This window comes from Canis lupus, chromosome 34 (genome assembly GCF_003254725.2).
Source record: "Canis lupus dingo isolate Sandy chromosome 34, ASM325472v2, whole genome shotgun sequence".
NCBI lineage: Eukaryota > Metazoa > Chordata > Mammalia > Carnivora > Canidae > Canis > Canis lupus.
In genome coordinates this window covers 15,042,886-15,069,379 of record NC_064276.1, presented here as the reverse complement: position 1 = coordinate 15,069,379, position 26,494 = coordinate 15,042,886, and the positions used below count along the sequence as shown (strand labels likewise).

The 26,494-nt window shown below is 39.8% G+C and overlaps 1 long non-coding RNA gene across 10 annotated transcripts in view; it reads right to left on the bottom strand.

Moving 5' to 3' along the window:
* Positions 1–26,494, bottom strand: part of LOC112662715 (uncharacterized) — a 630,650-nt gene that overhangs the window by 591,867 nt on the left and 12,289 nt on the right. For all 10 annotated transcript variants that reach the window (XR_004811877.2, XR_007408072.1, XR_003138759.2 and 7 more), the window contains exon 4: positions 16,978–17,117. This is a non-coding gene — a long non-coding RNA (uncharacterized LOC112662715). The remainder of the gene's footprint in view (positions 1–16,977; positions 17,118–26,494) is intronic.

Below are 26,494 nucleotides of genomic sequence, written 5' to 3'. Positions count from 1 at the left end.
AAAATTCCTTTGTAGCATCACGGCAGGATTTCCCACCATTTTTCTCTTTCTGATGAAATTAACTCCCCATGGTTGGTCAGCAGGATAATCTAATTTTAGCCAATCAGCTTGGGAGCTGCTGTTGACCTCACAAAGGGAGAAAAACGTATCTGCAGTCATAGCAACCACCCGCTCAGCTCTGATCATCTCTGGACCCTTCCGCCTAATGACAGACACCGGCTTGCTTCTTAGATGATTAATCTTTTCCCCTGTGAACCTCCTTGAATACATTAGCCAAACAAGTCTGATAAATTTGTTTATCCCAAGACAATCATTAGAAAATTACCTGCAAAAGTAATTCTCACTAGAGCAGTTTGTGAATGGAAAGCCATATGGCAGATGAGAACAGAAATAAGCAATAAAATCTCTTGCTGTATGTCGCAACAGGTCAGGAAAGTTTTTCCCCTTTAAACTTTATCATTTTACATTGAACCATAAAAGCACAGCAGCCTAGAGCCTATTTTACATGAGCAAAAGAGCCTTTTAGCCAGTCACTAGTTATTCTTCCAACACGGTACCTACTATGTTTTAGGTTCTGGAGAGGCTCCACTGAATATGAGCTATCTCTGTCTTCCTCAGTCCCACAGCACAGTGAGAGGAGACACATGTAAATAGATAATTACAGTACACCATAAGGGCTGTAACAGACAACACACAGAGCTCTGAGAGCATTGAAAAGGAGGGGATAACTGTCTATTTTTCCAGAGTCAACAAAGAGTGTCATGGCTATGACATTCAAATTAAACAAAAAGAATGAGCAGGATTTTTCCAAAATGGAACAGTATTCTAGGCAAAGAGACGAGCATTGGAAAGACATGAACTTAATGGACCACTGTGATAAACTCCTGGGCAGCAGAATGTCTGGAGCAGCGGGATATTTGCCACATCTTCTTCCAGGAAGTGAGACTGGTAGTGTGAGTTGAGACAAGATTGACAGTACTTTGTAGAATAACATGAACACATTTTTAGGGCCTCAAGAAGGCAAGACAATGAGCTGGATGGGCAGTGCCAATCTGGAAACTCTTTCTGAGATTGAATCAAGAGAATGTAATTGTTAGTTGTATCCTTGGTGACGCTCCTCATTTGTGAAAAGAATGAGAAGAGAGTAAGCATTTGTTGCAGCCATACAGCTAATACGGGCTATTTCCATACGCAGTCACTGGATCCACTACTAAAGGGTCAGTTTGATGAGTGGGAGGGAGGGCAAGGTCTCCATTTGGTTGAGAGGTTTAAAATGAGGGCATGTATTTAAAGCAGCTGATGAGACAACAGTGTGGTCACAAATGTGGGCATAGCCTAACTGACCCTACCTTACAAACCAACATTCAACAAACCTCACCCAAATCACTGGTCAGGCAGCAGAGGGCTGGACAGCAGCCACGGCAGCCTGAGTTCAGATGTGGATGCAGGCCATGCCAGGACAACCAGGCCTGTGCCAGAGGTTCCCAGAGCCACTCTGGTTCCATTAAGACAGCTTCAGAAACACAGACTGGAATGAAAGATATCATGGAGCTGGACCCATCACTGACAACATTCTCCAAAACTATTCAGGAACCCCAGCAGAAAACGTGCTCTGAGCCCAGACCAAGACCCTGGACTAGAGGATTTCTGTCCACAGGTCTGGCTAAGGATCCTTGTTCTGGTCTCTGATTCTCTTGTGTCTACTAAGAGGAGTGTCGCTCACCAAACTCTCTCCACAAGAGCTTCAGAAAGACGTCAATCACTAAGCTAAGGAGTCGGTATTTTCTGTAGAATTTTCCAATAATCGGTGGTGAGCATGTCATTAAGTTTTTCAACATAAACTTTTTAAAAACAAAAATTACACATCAAGTGCCCTCAAATCCTACGTCTCTGTCATAGCAAATATGCAACAAGTTGGATATAAATCATTGTCCTGGGGCAAGTGCTGACTAAGCACCCGCCCAGGATGAGGCGTGTGCCAAGCCGTCTATACACCGAGTCATTTACTCCTTACGCAGACCCCATACAATAGGAGTTCTGTGGGTGTCTCCTGGTTTTTATGTGGAAAAGGGGTTGGAAGTGTATATCTTAAGAAAAAAATATCTTATAAATGCAATTACAGTTTTAGATAGTCTCTTCTTATAAAAGGAATAAAAACGTTGTTGGTTCAAGATTTTAAAGAGGACATTGCCTTGTAGCTATTATTTAAAAATATACGTGTACTTATATGTAATTATATATATGGACTGAGCACCTGTATGCCAGGCTCTGGAATCCAGGGAGAAGCCAGTGATATGATGGGGGAGATGCAGACAACTAAGTATGCGATGGGGTGATACGTGCCTCAAGAGTGGGCTGTGCAGAGTGCACAGGAGGACAGAGGAGGGAGAAACCAGCCCCTGAGTGCCTTGTTTGAGCAAGAACTGCCTTTCACTGAGCGCCAGGCTCCACATTTGAGACTTGACAAACAGTACTTCATTTACACCACATGCCCACCTCGCGAGGCGCTGTTTTCCCCTGACATTTTGTAGCTGAGAAGATGGACCTCGGAGGTTGGGGAGCTTATCCAAAGTCCCATGATCATTAGATTATAGCTTTAGAATTTGAGCCTTAGTCTGTATGATTCCAAGGTTTGTAAATCACAAAAATACACCATATGCCCATCTCACGAGCTCGAGTTCTTTACTCCTGGATGATCAGCTTGCATTCAGAAACAAGCTCCCACATTCCCTAGATTTGCTTCACCTCTTCCTCAGCTTCCTTGTCACCTTTATTCTCCCAGAAGCAGATCCAGAGACAGCATTTAACAGAGAGCCAAGGCACAGAATGCTGCTTCATGAAAGGATCTGTGTGCATCTCTTCAGACCCTGGAGATTTGCTGGAGACACTATTCTCATTCTCTCTCTCTCTCTCTCTCTCTCTCTCTCTCTCTCTCTCTTTCTCTAATGTCCATAGTCTACCTTCTTACAAAGGGGTTCTCAACAAATAATAATAGGTCCTCTGTTCCTTTTCCCCCTCTGAAACCCACATGATTAGAACTATTGGCCTTAACCCTAACTCTGTAAATGTAATGCAGTGTGTTTAAAACCCAAAGAGAGAAGACACCAGAAAGGCCCTACGTGAGGATAAAGGGCCTCATCATTTAACCCAGGATTGCTGCACACTCTGAGGAACGTAAGGCCAAAAATGCTGGACCTTTCATACAAACAGCTTCCATTTATTTTCTTGCTGTAGCCCAGAGGGAAATGACCTCTAGGACCAATCTATCTAGGCCGAAAGCCTGAGTGTCTCATGGCAGACATATATCCCCACCTTCTTGTTCATGCAAAAGTCTCTACGGGGACAATCACAAGGCATGGGACACCCTGTGGGAAGGCAGATGTTTCAGGGGAACAGAGCCAGCAGAATGAGGCTATTTTGGTCCTAAGGCAGAGTCCAACTGAATTAAACAAAGAGTCCTACCAGCGGTCGGGAGTACCTGGACAGAGTTCTGATCCCCTGGGGCAAGATGATTGGCTGAGTCTCTGGCAAGCATGCCGAGGTCCAGAAGGGGTGACTATTTCCAGCATAGTGAACTAGAGAAAAGCTGAGAAGCCAGAATAGAAACCCAGACAGATCACACACTGTAATTCTAGAACAATCTACAATCTGCTGTTTTCTTAGCTTCCAAGATTTCTTCTAAATCATGTTGTATACCAGTGACAGAAGAATTATTTCACACCCCTGCTCAAGAACCTACTATGGCTCCCTGTTGCCTCCTATTACTGTGGTGATTGTACATCCTCATTTGCTAGAGGGCCCTGGTTTACACTTGTTATCCTCGTGTAATTACTCATGGCATCTCCTACCCCCCTTAACAGTGTTCCAATTTGAATAATCAATTATGTAGTGTCTATCTTTTACCTGCTTCACACTCCTCTGCCCACTTTACCATCTCCCTTTATGCTTTGTTGCCTTCAAATCATTTTGTGTTGATACTGGCTCATTTAAGGGATTAGATTGGATCCACCATTATAACTTGCTTTCCCTTCAACACTGAGTAAACCTATTGACTGCCCTGACTGTGCTGAGCCATGGAAGTTACACATTCAGTAAGGCCCCCGTTCCAGCATGCACAAACCTTTTTGTGTAGCTAACTCTAAAGTCAAACACAAGTGTGTTGGAATCCTGACTGTGCTGTGCGACTTACAAGCTGTGTGATCATGAGCAGATAATCTACTCTCTCTGGACCAGAATTCCCTCACCTATGAAGACAGGTATAATCACAGAGCCTAACTTAGAGGGTTAGTCATAAGCTTTAGGCGAGAAGATGCGGGTGAAGTGCTTAACATGTACCTGCCGGCCGATGGTGGAGGCGCTCACCAGGGCTCCGCCGCCCGCTCAGCATGCTGCCTGACAGCTCCTCCACATAGTGTCCGCACTTACAGCAGTGCTACACTGCTTGCATGGAACATAATTTTGAGGCATATCTGAACAGTTTTGTCTTAGGTCAGATTTGATTTATCCCGGGAGCACTGTCGGCAGGGACGGAGTAAAGGATGAAGGAGAGAGTATATGGAGAAGCAAACCAAGAATGCAAGCTCAGCTCCAGATGAACTTCATTCGGATCCCATGGAGAAGCTGTGGAGCACATAGCACATCACAGAGTAGGTTCCAGCTTGAGCAAGGGGGCTGGCCTTTTGTACCTCACGCATAATGGTCATTAGCCAAGGTCTGGAGGGGTGTATCCTCCCGGGGAATGAATGCAGCTGAGGGATGCAGCTGGCAAAGTGGATGCCACTGTGGGCACCAGCAGCATCCATGGATTTGTGATTCCCACGCCGACCCCTGCACGCCTCACTATGCCTAGACGACCTCAGGAAGACTTTGCAGGCTTGTGCATTTAATACGTGTGACTGCAGGCGAGTCACTTAATTTCTCTAAGACTCAGTTCCTTTATCTGCAAAATGAGGCTGGTAATACTTAATATTGGAGGTTATTCTCAGGATTTAGAAATAACACATTCCTAATCCTGACACTAAATGGGATGGAACTGCACATCTTTTTCTCACAGCCAGATTTTTCTTTGTTCATTATGCACAGAATCTAGGCTCTTCCACTTACGTGCCTTTGCTCATGCTCTCTCTCAACACTCCCCCCTCAAAGTAGCGCCTGATCACACACATACCACACACACACACATACACACACACACCCTTCTGCTCAAATAACACCCACCCAGAGTAACCTCCAATGTATCCTCTACTTTAAATTTCCATATCTAAATCCTTCCTTTTTCCTGAGCCCCATCCACTTCCTCAAATTTACACTGTCCTCACCCTTCTCTGAAATCTCTTTTCACTTAATTCCATATAACTTAACATTTCATTTATTTCTAATTGTTTAGTATTTGTTTAGTCTCTTCCAAACAGATTTTAAATATCTACTCCTCCATCCTCATGCCAGGAGTCAGGCATCCAGGGCTAGACATCTAGTGGGGAATCAGTATATCCTTTAGGTTCAATTAAGAATATTTCTTGGGGATCCCTGGGTGGCTCAACGGTTTAGCGCCTGCCTTCGGCCCAGGGCATGATCCTGGGGTCCCGGGATCGAGTTCTGCTTCTCCCTCTGCCTGTGTCTCTGTCTCTCTCTCTCTCTCTGTCTCTCACTCTCTCTGTCTCTCTCTCGAATAAATAAATAAAACATTTTTTTAAAAAAAGAATATTTCTTGATCAGAAGAACAACGAAATACCTCAGTTGACCATTTCCATTCTCAGGATTATCAAAGCTAGCAAAATTCTTCCCTCTGATCCGGAGGTGCTTGTCTGACAACCCAGAACAATAGTGCATGTAAAATGCATGATAATGGCTTCCCCTGTAATTTAGCTTACAGATGAATCTTAGGTGAGATTTTTCTATTGGGTTCTAACAGTCTTTGAAAATTGGTGCCCTAGGAGGTGCAAAGTGGAATGCCCAACACAGCTCTGATTATCAACTGCAGCCTATGCATGCATTACCATAAGGGCAGGCCTAAGCTGCTCTCAGCATCCTGAAATCTTTGATTAAATCAAACCTTAAGTATTTAACAAGTGCGGGTGTGTCCTAATTTATGCAATAGGTATGTCTCTAAAGAGATGATTTATGCAAATTGACTTTTTTGGGGGAGAGGGGATCAAATTATAATTGAAATTCCCTTGGAGCACTCTTTGATTGGTAGCATAATGCTACTGGGAATTTTTCTTGTAAATAATTACCATTCAAATATTTAGTTAGTTTTAACATATCATTTTTGGTCTCATCATGTCAGGATATGTGTATATTTTCTCTCTCAGGCTTTTAGAGAAATCAAATTTAAAAGCCACCACAATCCAAATCTATTTTTTTTGGGCATCTTTTCCCCCAATATGAAATAGGTTATTTTACTTGTTTATTTCAAAATGCCACCTAAGGGGCTCTGGATGGCTCCATGGGTTAAGTGTCCAGCTCTCGTTTTCAGCTCAGGTCACACACAATTTCAGGGTTGTAGAATGAAGCCCCACATCAGGCTCCAAACTCAGCAGAGAATTTGCTTGGGATTCTCTCCCTCTCCCTCTCCCTCTACCTCTCCCTTCTGCACTCACACTATCTCTCTCTCTCTTTCTCTCTTTTTCAATAAGTAAATCTTCAAAAACATAAAGTAAAATACCACCAATTTTTATGTCAAAATCTCCACTTTAAAAGTCAGGAAATAAAAACTCAGATTAAATATCCAGGGTTACACAGTATATCAGTTTACTAGGGCTGCCATCACCAAGTCCTATAGGCTGGGTGGCTTAAACTACAGAAATTTATTTTGTCACAGTTCTGGAGTCTAGAATTCTGAGATCAAGTTGTTCTCAGGCTTGGTCTCTTCTGAGGCCTCTCTCTGTCTTCTAGATGGCATCCCCCACCCCCACCCCCGTGTCTTCATAGGGTCTTCCCTCTGTACCTAGAGGTACACTAATCTCTTCTTCTAGAGAATCAGTCATATTGGATTAAGGTCCATTCCTAATGACCTAATTTAACCTTAAATACCTCTTTAAAGGCTCAATCTCCAAATTCAGTCACACCTTGAGGGTACTGGGGATTAGTACTACAATTTTAGAATATATAGTTCAGCCCATGCCTCACAGCTAATGAGTGAAGTGCTCAGTCAGATTGGAACCCAGCAACTCAAAGCTCTAAACCAAGGCTCTCTCACACTGTACTTTATGTGTTTATTCCTTGCTATGTGTTGTTTGTGGAATTATTTTAAGAGTAAGGTATCAAGTAAATATGAGGTTTCATTTACATTCCTGTGTTCCATCTACCGCATTTCTGCTCAGCTACAATACCTGAAAACAAAACAAAACCAAAAAACCTTGCCTTCTGCAAAATTGCACATGAAAAATAGCAGACTTTATGGGGAAAAATAAGGTTAGGCAGATCTCTCAGGAACTGTAGATCTTTGTAATAGAGCACTAATAAAAACATTAACTCCTTAAAAGAATCATGAGTAGTTAAATCTCTATTAGCATTAGCACCTCACCTCAAATCAGTCTCCAACATTTGCAGCCTTAAACCCCAGAGCTTGGATGTCCTCTTCCATTAAGATGTATGTATCAAATAATATTTGCTTCTAAAACAGGCCACTTTCATCAAAATTAAAAAATTTGATCCTGAGCACAGTCTTCATAAAGATGGTGCTCATCTTCTAAATATTGTCTAGAAGTACCCTATTCCTGGGCACCAGTGAGCCACAGAGGAATCCTAATCTCTGAACTCCACACATGCTTCTCTCTCCAAGAGCTGGTCTTACACACCTATAATCCTCGTGACAACTCTGCAAAGTAGGTATTTTTATCTTCACTTTTCAGCCAAGGAAACTGAGGCTATCAGAAGTTATGGGACCTCTCCAAAAACAGACACCCAACAGTGTAGAGAAGTATCAGAAGTTATGGGACCTCTCCAAAAACAGACACCCAACAGTGTAGAACAACATTACTTATTCAAAAGCCTTTACCTGTTCCACATTTCACAGGTAAGCTGACCTATTGGATGTAGGTCCAACCGTTCGACCAGCCACCAATTTTAGTTAACTGCAATAATCTTCACCATTCTCACTACTTTGCTCCAAAAAGTGAACAGTCTCATCAAAATATGCTTTCTGACCATTGTGAAGTGGGATGACTTTACTTCTCAGGAGATAGGAAAACAGCAACTGAGATGGTCCATCAATCTTTCACACAAACTGTTACTGTGCCAGCCTCCCAAAGCCTCCTAGAGGCTTTGATTTTTTTTTAACCTAAATCCAGAACTTTATAGTAATCTCTGTTAATTTTCATCATGTTAGTTTAAACCCATTATTCCAGGAATTGGTTATCTTTTTACACTTGTCATTGTATGAACTTTCCCTCACAATCTGGACTTCTCTGCAAATGTGATGAATATTATATATGCCCTCATTTAAGTCATTAATAGACACTGAACAGAACAAGATCAAGGTTAAGACCCTTTCCTCTTCTAAAGAGTCTCTCTCCGTGGTCGCAGAGGCATGCTGTTAATCCAACCAAGTCTTCTGCCATCCAGATTTTTAATGAGAGACTGTATCATCTTGCTGAGAATAAGATAACAGCTTGTCAATGCATTTGGTTCTGACAATTAATAACTGCTTTTCTTTTAGGTACTTAGAAATCATTAGATTTATCATTTGTTTTCAATTATTGCCCAGGATCAGCATTATAATTTCGTAGTCCAACAGTTTCTCCTCTCGTTAACAGCAATAGAATGTGCTCATTTCCTGTCTCCTGGACCCACTCATGTTGTGGGCAACATCTCCTTAAGTTTTGTCAGCAGTGGGTTGGTGGTCACGTCTGTAGACTTAGTAAACATCCTGCATACGTTACTCAAAAATTGAGGCATGAATCTATTTAAAGACATGGACTTATTTAAATTTCTTATTCTATCCTAGTCAAATGTGTCCTGTCTAGAGTACTTACCCTACATTTTAGCGTCTGGACATTATGTTCTTCAATAAAGAAATGCATTGATTTTGTCTGTCTCCTTTCCACCTTCTAACAATATTACAGTTGAACTTCTAACAACCTAGGGGTTTTTAGGAGTGCCAACACTGCCCCCCAGCCCCACATAGTCAAAAGTCCACATGTAACATTTGATGTCCATAACTACTATTAGGCTACTGTTGACCAGAAGCCTTACCAGTAGCATAAAGAATCAATTAACAAATATTTTGTATCTTATATGTATTATATACTGTATTCTTACAATAATGTAAGCTAGAGAAAAAGTGTTATTAAGAATACTGTAAGGAAGATAAAATATTTTTACAGCACTGTACATTTAAAAATCTGTATAGAAGTGGACCTACACAGTTCAAATCCATGTTGTTCAAAGGTCAACCATATTCACCATTCCCAAGTTGCACATCTTTTTTTTCTTGCTCTGAATGTTCTGTTTGGGGTCTTGGGTATTTCATGAGGCTTAATACATTTTATATTTTTAATTTAATTTAATTTTATTTTATTTTATTTTATTTTATTTTTTAAGATTTTATTTATTTATTTGACGGAGAAAGAGCACAAACAGGGAGAGCAGGAGAGGGAGAAGCAGGCTCCCCATTAAGCAGGGCTTGATCCCAGGGCCCAGGATCATAACTTGAGCCAAAGGCAGACACTTCATCAACTAAACCACCCAGGTGCCCCTATTTTATTTAATTTTATTCTTAAAGAAAGAGAGAGTGTATGATTGGTTGGGGGGAGGCAGAGGAAGAGGGAGAGAGAGAATCCTTAACAGGCTCCATGCCCAGTGAAGAGCCCAATGCAGGGCTTGATCTCATGACTTTGAGAGTGTGACCTGAGCCAAAATCAAGACTCAGACACTTAACTGACTGAACCACCCAGGTATCTCAATGCATTTTAAAATTAACCCTTCTTATACCCTCCAAACAAGACTGTCCCTTTTCCACTAATCCTCATTAAAGTGGCCATTCTTCCATAGCTCCTTACAATCTGAGCTCATTGAAGAACTCCTTGGACAATCACATTTCTCTCTTTTGACATCTCTCCTAATATTTTGAGTGACTTCTTCAAGATTTTTGAACAAGATTTTTTGTGTTTTTGTCTCAAATCACTTTAAATATGAAAGATATATTTGCTTCACAGGTTTATGGATGTTTGGGAAATATTATAACATATATCTTGGAATTTGCATGTTTTCCTAATTTACATAACAGCTTAATATTTTGAAGAGCTTACAAGGCTTCAATAACTAAACTTGGATCTTAGTGTTATTGTTTTCATGTTGCTACCACATTGCTTTAATTATGAGACTCCTATAATCAATCTATGAAATATATAATTCTTTGTGGGGTTTTTTAAAAGAATTATTTATTTATTTAGAGACAGAGAGAGTGAGAGAGTGAACATGAGCAGAGAGAGGGGTAGAGGGAAAAAGAGAGAATTCTCGAGTAGACTCCCTAAAGAGCATGGAACCCCATGTGGGGCTCCATCCCAGGACCCTGAGATTAAGACCTGAGCTGAACCCAACAGTTGGACACTAAACAAACTGAGCCACCCAGGCAGCCCATCATTATTTTTAAATTAGTAAACTAAGACACTAACTTGATCATATTTACATAAAGGTAGAGTAATCAATTCAATTAAAAATTTTATAGTATTTTAATGGACACTATACTGGTTAAATATTAAATTAGTAGTTTCAGTCTCATTTTCAGTTCAACAAAATGTTTAAAACTCCTTAAAAAATCTGGGAACTTGGCAAAAGCCAAAACATATTTTGTCAATATATCTATCTTAATTTTTAAACCCATGTGAACCCTAGAATAACTTCATTCATCTGCTTTTTATTAATTTATCCCGAACTCATCAAAATATAACATTGAAAGAACTACTTGATGTCTCCAGAATTTAAATTTTTAAGTAGTCTTCTTGGAATTATAGTAAGTAGGAATCAACCCCCAAACATCCAAAATTTATTTCAAAATGTATAATTTTATAGATGAAAACTTAATTAAACTTACTTAGAGACACTTGACGAGGTTGTAAGAGCTTATGGATAAACAATGGGTTCTGCAGCTCTTTACTCTGGAAGGCTAAAGCATTATTTGCTAAGAGAAGTGCATGTATGGGGCACCTGGATGGCTCAGTCAGTTAAGTGTCTGCCTTTGGCTCAGGTTATGATCCTAGGGTCTTGGGATGGAGCCCCACATTGGGTACCCTGCTCAGTAAGGGAGTCTGCTTATCCCTCTCTCTCTACCCCTGTTTGGGCTCTGTCACTCACTCACTCACTCACTCACTCACTCTCTCTCTCAAATAAATAAAATGAAAAAATGAAAAAAAAAAGTGCATGTCAGTAAACAAAAGCAATCAACCCATGCCGTGCCTCTGTCCACATCTTCTCCCCATCTAGTTGACATGGATGTCATAATGCAGAAATTTTAAGCTGAGGCACAGTGACCTACAAGAATACAGCCCAACTAATGATAATGCCAAGTGGTAGGAAGAAGATACACCGGGGATTAAAACTGACTTTGGCATGAGAGATGTTCTGTTCTTGGCCATCTGTGTGTTTTCCCTCCCCAACATACTGCGTGGCCCATAATAGGCCTTCAAAAATATTCATTAAATAAATGTACTAACAGATTAAAGAATGAGTGACTCTGTGGCCCACTACTTAGTAGACTTGAGACTGCCAACAGACTTCATGCTAAAGTCAAGAATGTGTCTGGACCTCAACAAGACTAAGCTTACAGACAGGTATCATAGATGCTGGCAAGAGGTAACAAGTGTCTACTAGAAAGAAGCTAACTAGTGGTGTGTTAGTGAAAGTTTAAGAACTAACTTGCCAGGGGAAAAAAAATCCCTGATTTACAGCATTACTCAATTTTCAGAGTGTAAATATTCCCAGTGACCAAAGAGACATCACTGAGTGAAGAGTTGGGAAGAGATGCACACAGTCCATAATCCCTGATACAGTGTGAGTGGCTTCAGTGCACTAGTAAGCTACTCAGGACATCAGCAGTATCCAGTACTTACATGTACATTATGACCCCTTTTTCTTGCATGTGTGTATATATGATTTTATTCAAATAAAAAATGAGATGAAATACCTTAATCTCTGACTATACAGAAATGCAAAAATTTAAATTGACAAAGTAGTTGAATATTTATGGGCATGGGAAGATATTCTGTATCGATATTTATTGATGGGGGGGAAATGTCAAAACAGCTAATATAGCATAGCACTCTAGTAAAAATATAAATGCATAATCAGTTTGACACCCAGAACAGTTCAGAGTGAAACTGTAGGGTATCAAAGAAAGAGTTCAAGTATCAAAAATAATCAGGGAAAATAGAGATCTTAGTTACGAAGGACTATATGGACTTCTCATCGGTAGCAAAAGAGACCAGAAAATCATTGAATAGTGCCTTCAAAGTGTTGGAAAAAAATACTGCTAACCTAGAATCCTATAACCAACTAAACTGTCATTGAGAAATGAAGGACAAGTAAGGATAAGAGAGATCATAATAGGCAGAAATCATCACTGGAAGAAATGCTAAAGGAATCCGACAGACCTGCTAAAATAAAAGACTAGATATAGAAAAAGTAGAATGCCAAAAGTGAATTAAAAGCATATAAATTGGTGCTAAAATTTTAAGAGTAACTACTAAAACTCTAAAAAGAGATTCTAAAACTTTTAACCCTTTAAGAATTTTTAAAATGTAATTGACCTAAAAGAAGCAAGAAAAAAGAAAATAGAAAAAAAGCATCCAAAGCATAGTAAATAGGATATACAAGTAATAAAAATAAATTTAAGTGTAATTAAATGTTATTAATGTAATTAAATAAATGTAATTAAATAAGTTATAAATGTAATTAAATGAAATTCATCAGTTAAAACACAGAGGTTGTTGAGTTGGGAAAAAAAATCCAGCTGTATACTACTTACAAGAGACACATCTAAAACAAACGGACCTCAAAAAAAAAAAACTAGTAAATAAATAAAACAAATTGATATTGGGAAGGATTTTTAAATACATCCTCACTTAATATTGAGGTTGAAGTTGCTAAAGTCTTGCCATGTCAGACACTGACATTCTAAGTAACCACTGTTAAAAACTTGATCAGAGAGATGCCTGGGTAGCTCAGCGGTTGAGCGTCTGCCTCTCACTCAGGGCATGATCCCCGGTACGGAATTGAGTCCCGCATAGAGCTCCCTGCAAGGAGCCTGCTTCTCCCTCTGTCTATGTCTCTGTCTCTCTCTGTGTGTGTTTCTCATGAATAGATAAATAAGTCTTTAAAAAGAAAAAAACTTGATCAAGGCTGCCTTTAATGCAATATATGTGGTACTTTTACATACTTGTGCATATACATGTGCACATATATATGTGTATGTATGTACGTATATATATACCTATATACACTGTGTATAAGTGTGATTTCCAAGTCTCCTTGGCATTAGAGCTTTTTGCCTTCTAAAAGGACTTTTTCTTTTTTAATTTATTTATTCATAAGAGACACACACACACAGAGGCAGAGACATAGACAGAGGGAGAAGGAGAAGCAGGCTCCTCACAAGGAGCCTGATGCGGGACTCGATCCGGGATCCCGGGATCACAACCTGAGCCGAAGGCAGATGCCCAACTGCTGAGCCACCCAGGTGTCCCTCTAAAAGGATATCTAGGCCATGTTCTAAATATCCTGATCAGAATCTTTCCATCAAATAAGCTAAGTACAGTTTTATGATCCAGAAGAAAGTGTGCACACACATAAAGACAGCCAGCCAACAGCCATAGAATGTTCCCACTGTAAAGACTTGAATGATCCCCTAGAAGACGTTCTTTGAAGGTCTCAGACCCTTTGGAGACTGAATAGTTATGAACCCAGGAAAAAAAAATAATGTCCTAAACAAAATTATGCATGCTATTTGTGGGAATTATGGGGGATTTGGGCATCCCCCAAAAGTGAATCCTGGAAACATGCTAAAAGCCATAAATGGACCCCAGTTCACGAACGTACATTGACAAGATAAACAAAAAGAGTTACTAGGAAAAAAAGGCATTAAGGATGCCCAAGGCTGCCTGCCCAGGTTTTGGCAGAAGCAGAACAGAGTCAGGGCCCGGGTCCCTCAACCCCCCATGCAATGTTCCATCCACCAATGCTCAATTTATATTTCCCTACACTCCTGGTGCCATTCCTTGAAAGAACATTTCTAACATAAATGGAGGAAATCTGACAAAAATGTCAGGTAACATCTCCTTCTATTCCTTCTATCTTCAGAGCTATTTTAAATGAAATTCTTAAGCCAAATGATTAGTTAACTATTTGTTCAATGAATACAGAAGGGCCATGTGGCCCAAATTATGACGACAGAATCATCGTAATGTAAGCTATGTTTAGCGAGGCCTTCTTGAAGATACATCATGCTTTAAAAATCAGGCATGCACATAAAGAGAAAACATGGAACAACCAGGGTTAAGGCAGGTTAGTCTCTTAAAAATGTATCCTTTCTAATAAGGGGCTCCCCAGGTTTTAGAATGTTACTTGTCTCTTGAAAGCACCTTGGGTAATAACAGAAAAATCTACTTTAGAATTATAAATCATTATTAATAATTACATATATATTTTTAACTGAGTGGAGATGGAAATGGTCTTTTACTAATTCCACAAAACTAGTCATGTCTTTTAAAAGACATGTTTTAATAACTAGTCAAGAGTTTTTAAAATAAGGACTAGGATTGAGCACCATGGTCAGGAGACAGAAACAAGAAAATCTTTGACTTCAAAAACTGCATTCAATTTCTTTCTTACCCTGCCTCAAAGCTAAGTTTTCTATACTTCACTTTCATTTTTGAGAAACGTAGTTGTTTGAGGGGCACCTGGGTGCCTCCGTCAGTTAAGCATCCAACTATTGATTTTGGCTCAGGTCGTGATCTCAGGGTCCTGGGATCAAGCCCCACATCAGTCTCCAGGCTCACCAGGGAATCTGTTTAAGGATTCTCTCTCCCTTACCTCTGCCCCTATCCCTTCTTGCACCCTCTCTCTTCTTCTTTCTCTCTCTCAAATAAATAATAAATCATAAAAAAAAGAAATGCAACCCAAACTTTTTATAAGTGAGGTTAAGTATGGTTAAACAGGTTAAACAGGTGAGGTTAAGTAAGGTTAAAACATAATAATTTTATGTTTTAGCTATTAAAGTATCCTCTCATTCAGTGGAATGTGTTAAAGATGGAGGAATAAAATAAAATTTATGTTCCCCCATAAATATGAAGGACACTGTCTTGAGTCACTGCCTATGGGTTTTATTAACACTGACATCTGGTACTGAAAGTCTATCCCATTGTCAAAAAAGAGACAATACATTTGGGAATTTTATGATTGACTGGATCCAGAAACAAATTCAAATTTTAATATTGTTACTCCCAAATGAATTTCTGAACTTTCCATACTGGATGAGTGATTCAGAGACATGCAAGGTTGATTTAAATAGTGTGCATGGTAGGACCTGTGAAAGAAGAGGAATAGAAAGTTAACCCTCCCCCACCAAATTGTAAACTCTAGGAGGACAGGCTCCTTTAACTTCTTCATAGCCATGTCCCTTGTGCTTAGCACGAAGTCTAAGAACATATTTACTGAACCAATGAACTAATGTATAAATTTTCCTGTATACTTATATTTTTTATTTGAAACATCTAGACTTTAGCATCTGGAAGAATTTATTTAAAGCTCTTGAAAAAAAAAAAAAAAAAGCAGTCCCTAACCCTGTAATTTTGTGTAAGCACAGAGAGGAAAAGAGGGAAAAGGGGACTACACATCAAAATATGGTCCAAAGATCCAATTCAATGGGTAGTGAATATCTACTTATAAAATTATCTGCCTCATAATGTTTGGTTTCAAAATATGCAAGTGAGAGTTCTCAGGATCACCTGGGCAGTATCTACTAGTCAAGTCCTGACAGGACCAAGAATAGTATGACAGAGTCATGAACACAAAGCGAATCTGATACATTGGAAGGTCATGCCAGTCAATCGCTTCTATTTCTGTCTTTGTCCACCTTTCAAACCTTTTGCCAACCCCTGCTACTCACCCCGTCATTCATTATTACACCTAAAATGTCACACCTTGCTTGGCTTTTGGTCTCTACATTTCTCCTTCCACCCCACCTAGAACCTTTTGATCCCCACATGTAGGCTTGCCTTCCTCTTCCTGTTTTCAGTACCTTAGCCGTGAGACATTCCAGCTTTCTTGTCAGTGCTCTGTCTACAAGCCAAGAGCAAATTTGGATTGAATTTTAAGACCATACAGCAGTTTTCTCATCTCTATCTCTTGGGCAAAGTCATGAATGACATGTAAACATGTACACATAGGCATACGCATGAGCATACATGTTAACACATACACATACATACACAGAGACATACACATACATCTTGTATAACCAATAATGGAAGCATTTCCCTAGTAGCTAATATCTAAAAAACTTATAGGACTGTCTTTTATAGTACAGCACTGTGATGAATATTATGCATATTGGCAAACCCTCTACATTGCATGACAATGTGTTTTGTGGTATAGCAAAGATTAATCATTTCTGAACAGTTTTAATGGCCAATGGATTTGAACCAAGTGGAATTTGTTGGAGCTCCTGCCTAAAGGATGCTTACTGGCTAACTCCATCTAAACACTGGCTTGGTGACCAAATGTCCATTGGTTCCTGAGAACTGAGGTTTCTCTTCTCAATGACACCTGAATGGGGTCTTTAACTGATGCTAATAAAATGGTCATCATTGGAAAAAATGGGGGGAAAAAACCTTGTAGAATCAACTTAAATTATCTTGTTTATCTGTGTATCTATTTTTTATGCACTCATCCATGATATATACATAAAGTTTTAGAGCTGCCTGGCACCTACTAAGCATCATATAAGAATTCACTATTATAAGTAGCATGGGCAAGACTTACCATTGGGTAATGTGGCTTTGCCAAAGTCTGAGTTTTCTCCTCCTGTTGTCTGTTCTGTATCTAGTACTGTCTCTTCTTCTCTTTCCATGTTACTTGTTCTATACTGGTTTTGTCTTCTGTATTCACCACTGAAATGCTAACTGGAAAATCAAAAAGCACATAACACTCCAGGCAAATACTCGAAATTCAATCAACCAAATAAATAAATAAATAAATAAATAAATAAATAAATTCAATCAACAGAACATTTTGATTTTTTAACCTTACTTATAAGAATTCGTTCACTCATTTTCTTTTCACTGCTATTAATGTTATGTACATCTCTGCATCCAGATTGAACTTATTTGACACCTTGTAGTAACACTTCACTTTTCATGAAGACTTCTCAGGACACCTTTGCAGGCTTATAAATGAGTCTCCAACTAACAGTGGGAAACTATTTACAGACTTAAGCAGGCTTAGAAAGGAAAGAAGAGATTCCCACAAAGTGATTTTCCTATCTTTCTTACTCCCAGATAATGCAACTAAAATATATAGTTTGCAATCAGCAAGAGAGAAGAGAAGAGAAAATACAGTTTTAATCATCACATATGTGCTATAAGTTGCACAACTATAAGCTATTTTGATTTATCTTTTCATCTCAATATAATAGGTTTTTAATCAATGCTTATTTTATAAATAAGTCAGTCAGTAAAGCATATTTCATTCACCAGCACATCTAATCTTATATCATCCTAATATAAATGGGGGTTTATTACCTACACCACAATTGTTTTATACTACTTCACAAATATGAAGAGAGAAACAAACATTCTAAGGTATTTACCACCTGAAACAAATACAAATCTTGCTATGTCCTTGACAGGATCGGTTAGGGATCTGAATTGGTTCAGGAGGATCACATTGGAGTCCATTCCAGTATGATTTGCTCCTACTATTAAAATCATTTTACTGAAAAAAAAATCATTTTACTGAATGCCTAAGTCAAGGAGCCTTTTCCTCCTATAGCAAGTATTATACCCAGGAAAAAATGAAGACCCCACTTTGTAAAATTTCACCATTATTTAGTTAACTACACCTTAGATAGATACTACCCAAAGTAAATTTTATACTTTTTTTTAAGATTTTATTTATTTATTCATGAGAGACACGCAGAGAGAGAGAGAGGCAGAGACACAGGCAGAGGGAGAAGCAGGCTCCATGCAGGGAGCCTGATGTGGGACTCGATCCCGGCTCTCCAGGATCACGCCCTGGGCCAAAGGCGGCACTAAACCGCTGAGCCACCCGGGCTGCCCCCCAAAGTAAGTTTTATTTCCTTTCTTTTTAACTAAAACAATAGGCAAATTAGCAAGTTAAAAAAAATCACAATAAGTGTTCATTGAAAAAAAAATGCCATAGACTATGTAGTTAATGCTTTCTGACAGCATAATCTAACCTGAAAAAATGGAAATAAAACAGTGTAGTTTATTCAATTTTAGTCTTTCATTCCTTCTTTTTTTTACACAAGTCTGTTCTTATTTCTTCAAAACTTAAAAAGAAGGCTGAGCAGATTAAGTAACAAAAAGGAGCATGTTCTACCTCATATGATATAAGGACTAAACTCTCAGGAGAGTGATAAAAGTCTGGCTTTTTACCTAGAAAATTAGAGCTTGGAAACCATTTGGTCAGAGGTCACAGGCCAATGCCTTCAGGCTGAATTAGGCCCAGTGCCACAGGCCAATAGGTATGTATAAGACACCAATATTTAGAAATCATGGATTTCCTATAAAAAGTTTAGATTTCTAGTTCCTCAAAAAACAGAAACAAGCAAACCAAAAACTAGGTTGTGGGCTCCTTGGGCCTGGAGAGTCTCCCCTCTGGGTTAGAGGCCAAAGCTGAGGGAGCCTCAGTGCCCCCAGATATTCTGAGTTGCCTGCATTCCCTTTGGGCTGCTGTAGAAATAAGTAGGCCAAGCCCAACTTATCATTCTTGTCAATCCTGCAACCTGGACCAGAAACAGAGTAGAATCCAGACTCAAAAGGATATAATTCTGCCATTTTGAGTTTTTGCTTATTTATCCATTTTACAATTGGTGAGAGCACATGACAAATCTCTAATGCCAAAAGCTGTTCTCAGCATAAATGGCCACATTTTAATCAGCACAATATTCACACTGAAACAGAATTATTGTTTGGGCTGCTAGCAAACCTCAACAGGTTGTAAGTTCTTTGAGAGGAGGGAAATCTTCAACCAGGCCCTCTCTCACCATCATGCCACACCGTCACAGCCCTGTGGGGTGATGAATACCTAGGAGAAGGTGAGATGGGCTGAGTGTCTGAAGGGAAGAGTCACAGTTGGAGTAACTACTTATTACTCTGGCTTTCACATGTAAGTAAAAGACACGTCACAGCACTGCTTAAGAACATACAAAGGGGGGCACCTGGGGAGCTCAGTCAGTTAAGCATCTGACTTCGGCTCAGGTCATGATCACAGGGTCCTGGGATGGAGACCCAAGCTCCACATTGGCCCTGTGTCAGCACCCCCTACTTCCACCCCCCACCCCCCACCCTCGCTGGCTCAGCAGGGAGTCTGCTTGTCCTTCTCCCTCAGCCCCTCCTCCTGGTCCTGTTCTCTCTCTCTCACTCTCAAATAAATAAATAAAATCTTAAGAAAAAAAAAAAGAAAAAACATACAAAGGAAACTCAAACATTGAAGTCAATTCCTAAAATATTCTAATTACATTGCTATTTCACAAAATGGGCTTCAGAGGCTGAGTTACCTTAGTAACTGGCTCCATGCATTTCATAGCCTATGTTACATCAACCACCAATTTAGGAAAGAAATATTTGAACAGTAAGGAATGAAATGTTTCTTCACCATAACTGATTTTCCTTATCCTTTAAGAGGTTAAAATCACTGATACTTTTCATTTAGTGAAAAAAACGAATCCAAATTTCAGTGAACATAAATATTTTTAAGAATAAAAACCACTTAAATGTAAAACTGAAATTGCTTTGAAGTGATTCATGAAGACAGAAATAATAGTCAAAAATAAGCATTCAGAATCTGAAACAAATTCATTTTATGAAGCAAAATGCATGGAATCAAATAATTTTCCATAGCAATAAATATAATTTTCCTTAGGGAGTTTGGAAAAGTTCTGATTGATAAGCTTTGTCAGAGAAAGACTGCTTTTTGAGGTAGTAAATCGCCTACTGACATATTCTCCACAAAGCTTCAGTGTTTAATACCAAGCTGCTGGGATACAAGTACAAAGACATCAATTATCCCAAAATAGATTGGGGCAGAGTCCAGTTCACTTATTAGTCCTTTAGGCTATGTCCACAGGGGACAGAGAGAAATAGAGATTTGGCAATCAACTGGTTAATTTGATCATTGCAGACAACTGCGTTGTATAATTTAGGTCGGAAACATACCCTGACCTGGTATTCCTAATTTGGAACATTCATCAAATTAATCAAATAATCACCAATGCTCAATTTCACTATACCCTGTAAACAGAGTCCTAGCATCAATGATCAAGTTTTCACTTACAATTATAAACAGAATGTGCCATTATCTGAGCAACTGCACCTTTTAGATGGTGTCCCATTTCCTACATAACCCTTCCAAACCATCTTCATTCTCCCCGGCTAGCAGACTGATTCCCTCTATCCTTGTCCTTCCTGCACAGATGCTCTCGCCTCCTAGCATACAAGGAAAATGGAGCCCATCAGCTAGGAACTCCCTCAGATCCCCATTTCTCAACACATATAGGAACACTCTCTGTAGCAGCACCCTCCTTAACTCTTGTCTCAACAAGAGAGCTTTCTTTTATAAAACTGCCTTCTAGCACCTTCTCCAGATCTCATCAATACCACTTCTCAGGGACGATGGTCCATCTTCCTTATCTTTAACCTTTCTCTTTATACTAGTTGAGTCAACTTAACATATAAACAAACGAACCTTTGTCCAAAATTTTAAATTAGTAGAACTTCTCTGGAAAGTAATCTGACAATAGGCATCTAAGTGCCTTAAAAAGTTCAGGTCCTTTGACCAAATAAATTCCTCTTCTAGAAACCAGTTCTAGAAAAATAGTACAAAATATGGACCAAGCTTAATTTCAAAGATATTTCTGGCAGTGTCATTATGAGGAGAAATATGAAAAGAGAAACTAAATATTTAACAGCAAGAGGAAGATTTCTAAAGAGTTTCTAATGTTGGGGAAAATATCAAGTGAGAAAGTTACACAAATGAAATTGACAGCTTGTCTGTAAGATGGAGCCAGTGAGTGCAAATACGTGTATACCATAGGATGAAGTGGAGCTCCCTCTGCCAGCGACACTATTCGAGCATCAGGAGATAAGTGTCTGCTTTACTGCCCCATCCCTCAGCAACTAATGCAGTGCAGAAGGCGGACAGCTAACAAGAATTTGTTGAATGAATGAATGAATGAATGCGAAGTTTTATCTCTGTCAAATAACTCCATATGGAGAAATACCCAGGGAGCAGGGAGGGAGGAGAAGGGTCTAGCCAATTAAATCTGCCAAATCCACCCCGGTAATTAATGCAGAGACAGATGCTAAAGCCAGTCCTCTGTATGTGCAAAGCAGAATCTGTCATCATTTACATGGTCCCTTCTCAACTTGGTTAAAATGCATGGAAAAGACTGGAAGGGAATGGTTAAAACTAGCAGCACTGTTTAGAGTGGTAAAATTACACATGATCTTTTGGCTTTTAATACCCTCCTCTACTGTCCTAATATTCAGTAATGAATATATACCCTATAATTTAAAAGAAAGTTTTAAAATAAAACCCTGCATTGACTCTACATAGCCCTGTAGCTATGTGCCTCTTCTCCTTACAAGCAAGTCTCTTGGAATTATCTTCCAAATCCTCAGCCTTCCTTTGCTCACCCTGCAAGAGTCACCTCTTGACCCATCACTACACTAAAATTGGCATTGCTCTGATCACCGAAGAGCTCAGAGTTGTTCAGTCCAGTGGTTACCTCTGTCTTCATCTTGCTGAACATTTTGGGAGCAACTGACACTGCCGGCCCTTACACCATCTGCTTGAAACTCTTTTCTCCTTGGGATTCCAGGACAACATCCCTCTCTTTTATCCTTCATTTGCCACTTGCTCTTTTTCCCTCTCTCACACTCCAACTGATGGTCATATAATCCGGGATTCTCTCTATAGCCATCTTCTCACTACAGAGTACCTTTAAGTGATCTCATCACACCCTAATTTCACCCACTCTGTGTGTTTTTAACTCTCCGAACTTACTTCTCCATACTATTCCAAGCTCTGACTGATATATATGATCCACCAAATCCACCAAATCATATATAACTGTTGAATCTGTATCTCACAAATTACTAGATCTAAAAAATGAAAACCTATTCTTCTGCTTAGAACCTGGGTCTCTGCATCCAAATCAAAAATCCTTTAAGAAGCATCAATGAGTCTCCCTCAGTGCTCCAATAAATGTAAACAGTCAATAAATGATTCACCAAGTGAACTTTTTTGGGGGCATGTCCTGTTCGTTCATTTGCTCATTTAGCATCGGCTATGTTCCTATGGGTAAAGCACAAATTAAATACATCTCCACCCTCAAGGGCCCACAGCCCAGTGAGAGAACAGACAAATCAGTCATAATCAGTTCAGTGAAATGGGTGTATATAGGATGCTATAGGAATCTTTTGGCAAAGGATTCCTGAAGGACAAAGTTCTTCAATTCAGGCAGTGGTGGTAGGAATGAAGAAAAGGAAATGATGGCCCTGTAGAAATTCTGTATGATGTTGGGGAGTAGTCAGAGATGACTCTCAGGTTTATGGCTTCAGCAACTAGATAAATGGCCATAACCCCTCCCTGCCACTACCACCACCAAGTGGATCAGAGAATGTGAGAGGAAAAGCCAGTTTGGGAAGTAATAAGTAGTTGGAGCAAGGTAAGCATCAGATGCCCATGAGAAACCCCAAATTTATGCATGTTAAATGAAAAAAAAAACACAGAGTCGAACAGTGTGTAGAACATTCTACTGTTTATATTAGGAAGAGGGAAAAATAAGAACCTATATTCTTACTCATCACTAAATACAAATAAATTTGTTTGCTAATAAATGCATAAAGAATGTCTGGAAGGATAGGTAAGAAACTAAGAGCAGTGGCGGCCTGTGGAGAAATGAAAGACAAAGATGGGAAAGACACTGCTCATTCCTTGTTATGCTTTCTGAGTTTGAACCATGAATCAACTACTAATTCAAAAGATAACTTTAAGGGGAAGAGAATGGTCAAGAATCCCACAAAACAAAGACTGATGACTACAACTGGATAAGGAGGTCACTGGTGAAACTGGTGACAGCCGAGTGAGGGGAGGGATGTGTGGAGAGAGGGGCCACAGGGTCTGGAATGGGGGGATGGAGAGCCCTCTGCCGCAGGTGAAGGAGTGAATGAGGAGAAAAGAGGTGGTGGGGACAGCTGAGCAGCACTGCTGAGAGGCAAGGAGGTGATGGAGAGACTCAGAAGTTAAAAAGGCTGTCTGGTATGACTCTGGTCTCCCCCTGTCCTCGCTCTGACATTCCTATGGCCACTGTGCCCTCAGGCCTCCCCACCATCTCTCAGTGAGCCCCAGCTCCATGCTCCTTGGTACACAGGTCCTGTCACACCCCAGTGTTGCTCACTGCGCCCCCTGCCTTGCCCCACTCACCACAGAGCATCTCTCTGCCAGCCAGGGTCAAAGAGTGACATACCCAATATTCCCATTCTTCTCTTTGGACACTGGCACACTCTTCCTCTCCTGGCAAAGGTTTGGTCAGACACCATCCGCCTTCAGAACTTTTCCTGCCCACCTCCCTGATGGCTAGGGTCAGTGGCCTTGGTCCTGCATGCCAGGAACACCAGGGCCTCCTCTAATGAGCTGTTCCTCATTGGTTTAACCCCTCCACCTCATCTGAGCTCTTTCATTCTATCATTTGGCAAATATTAAATATCTACTGTGAGCCAGACACTATGCAAGGTGCTCAAAAATTTTTCTAAATGAGCAAGATCAAGATGGTTCTGCCCTGAGGATACTTAGAGTCTCAGTGAGGGAAACATAGATGAAACCAAAAATTACTACTCACAGATTCAGTAAGTGCCGGGAAAAGAAGGTACAGGGTTATCCTGTAAGCTACTTGAAGGCAGGAACATAGCGATTTTTTTAAACTGAATTTAACTTTAAAATTTTAAACATTTAATTGAAAAATTAAAATGTAATTAAGTTTTTATTATATATCTAAATAAATCTGTATTTCAGAAAATAATCCAAGGCAAACAATGATTAATGAAATATGTCTCATAGAAAGAGGAAAAACAAAGTATTCACTAGAAGAAAATCATGACTCTCACTTTTTGTCAATAGTGGCAATCCTTCTAATTGATCATTTTTCTACATAACTACATAAAATTAGCTTAAAGGTTTACTGAAGCTTGAAAGATTTTTTGGTCACATAGAAGCACCCAGGTGCTCTATTGCTTAGCAGTCACTTAAGCTTTCTTAGCTCTTTTAACTGGTTGAGTTAGATGTTGGAGGTGCATTTCCCTCACTGACCTCTGACCTTTTAAGCTGATTCTGGACATATACATTTGTCCACTTACCTGCCATGACCTTCTGCATAGACTGCTTATGATTGGTCTGGTCTTTGAGTCTCCCCCATCCTCCCTGGACTTAGGCTCTGCAGCAGGCAAAGGACTACTTTGGGGAAGTCTGTAGCACCGTCACCGCCTCCTCCCAACCCAACACCAGATTCAGACATTGCTGACACATTTTAAAACCGAGGGCAAGACCTCTGAGATTCTGCTGGTTTGTGAACAATCAGGGGCTCCTGTCCAGGCTAATAAGCTCGGTATGTTAGAACATAAAACTAATGAGACCAAGATCACAGATTTTTCCTAAACAAGTCGGTAAGCTCTGACTTTGCCTAAGGAACTAAAAAATCTTTGAAGTTTCTCTGTATCTCCTCTTTGACTTCAATCTTAGGTAAAATTGCTTTGGGAGATATAAAATGTCCCTCCAAGAGCCAGGTGACTAGAGAAAATGAGTGGGTTTTTTTTTTATTTTGAGACCTTCTAGTTGTCAAATCATGTGACTCTATTACTTATTCCTCAAAAGAATGCATTTTAAAAATAAAAAATAAAAGTGAACATGCTCACCTCAGTGCCAGGGTTAGAACTTGGAACTTAGATAACCAGGAGTTCCAATATGACTCCTTGGTCACCATTGGCTCATCTCCCACCTTCCCTCTATTTCTTCCCTCCTTTCTTGCTCCACCCGTCCCCCCAGGCTCCCTATTTCTTTTCACCCATGCATCTGCTGCTTTCCATAATATGAGAAGTCCCTAGTGCCTAGGATAGTTTTTGCATTTGAGTGGCTTATGTTTTTCTTAATAAATGCTTATTAATCTTCTTAAATCATTTTACAGATCCAGACAATATATACCTTCAAATGTCTTATAAATATCTCTTTGGCCACAAATCTAACAATGTAAAAATATAGAAACTGGGCAGCACAAATCATGAGATCATTCGATCTGGAACATGAAAGATACCAATTGTTCATTTAGTTAACGAACATATACTAGCCTCTCCCATGGGCAGGAGCATGAAGTTGAGGGAACCTCTGTTCAGTAGCTATAGATTATATTTAAACACTCCCCCTTAACATGGATTCATTAATTCCCAAAGGATTGAAGGTCCACTTCTGTGACAAGCACTGGGCTGACACTAGGGATACAGAGTCAAACAAGACACGGTCTGCATCAGACTCAGGTTGTATTGGGGGAACTGGATGCCTATTTTCCTGAGGAGATGTGCATACACGATGTGTTTTTCTTTATTTTTTTTTTTTTTTTTTTTTTTTTTTTTTTTTTTTTTTTTTTTAAAGATTTTATTTTTTTTTTTTTTTTTTTTTTTTTTTTTTTTTTAGACTTTATTTATTTATGATAGTCACAGAGAGAGAGAGAGAGGCAGAGACACAGGCAGAGGGAGAAGCAGGCTCCATGCACCGGGAGCCTGACGTGGGATTCGATCCTGCATCTCCAGGATCGCGCCCTGGGCCAAAGGCAGGCGCCAAACCGCTGCGCCACCCAGGGATCCCTGTGTTTTTCTTTAAAGGAGAGAGTAGTAGTAACTACCAGAGACTGGAAAGGAAAAATTGGGGAAGACTGGCAGGGACATGAAAAGTCAGCTTGGGATGCCTGCGTGGCTCAGCTGTTGAGCGTCTGCCTTCAGCTCAGGGCGTGATCCTGGGGTCTTGGAATCGAGTCCCGAATTGGGCTGCCTGCGAGGAGCCTGCCTCTCCCTCTCCCTATGACTCTGCCTCTCCCTGTGTGTCTCTCATGAATAAATAAATCTTAAAAAAAAAAAAAAAAAAAGCCAGCTTGATTTCAGTCCATTATCTCACCCTAACCCACACACATACACACACTCACACATGGGCAATGGTTTAGATCCGCCATGATGAGGGAGATTTTGGAGTGAGAATTTGAAGAACATTTCTC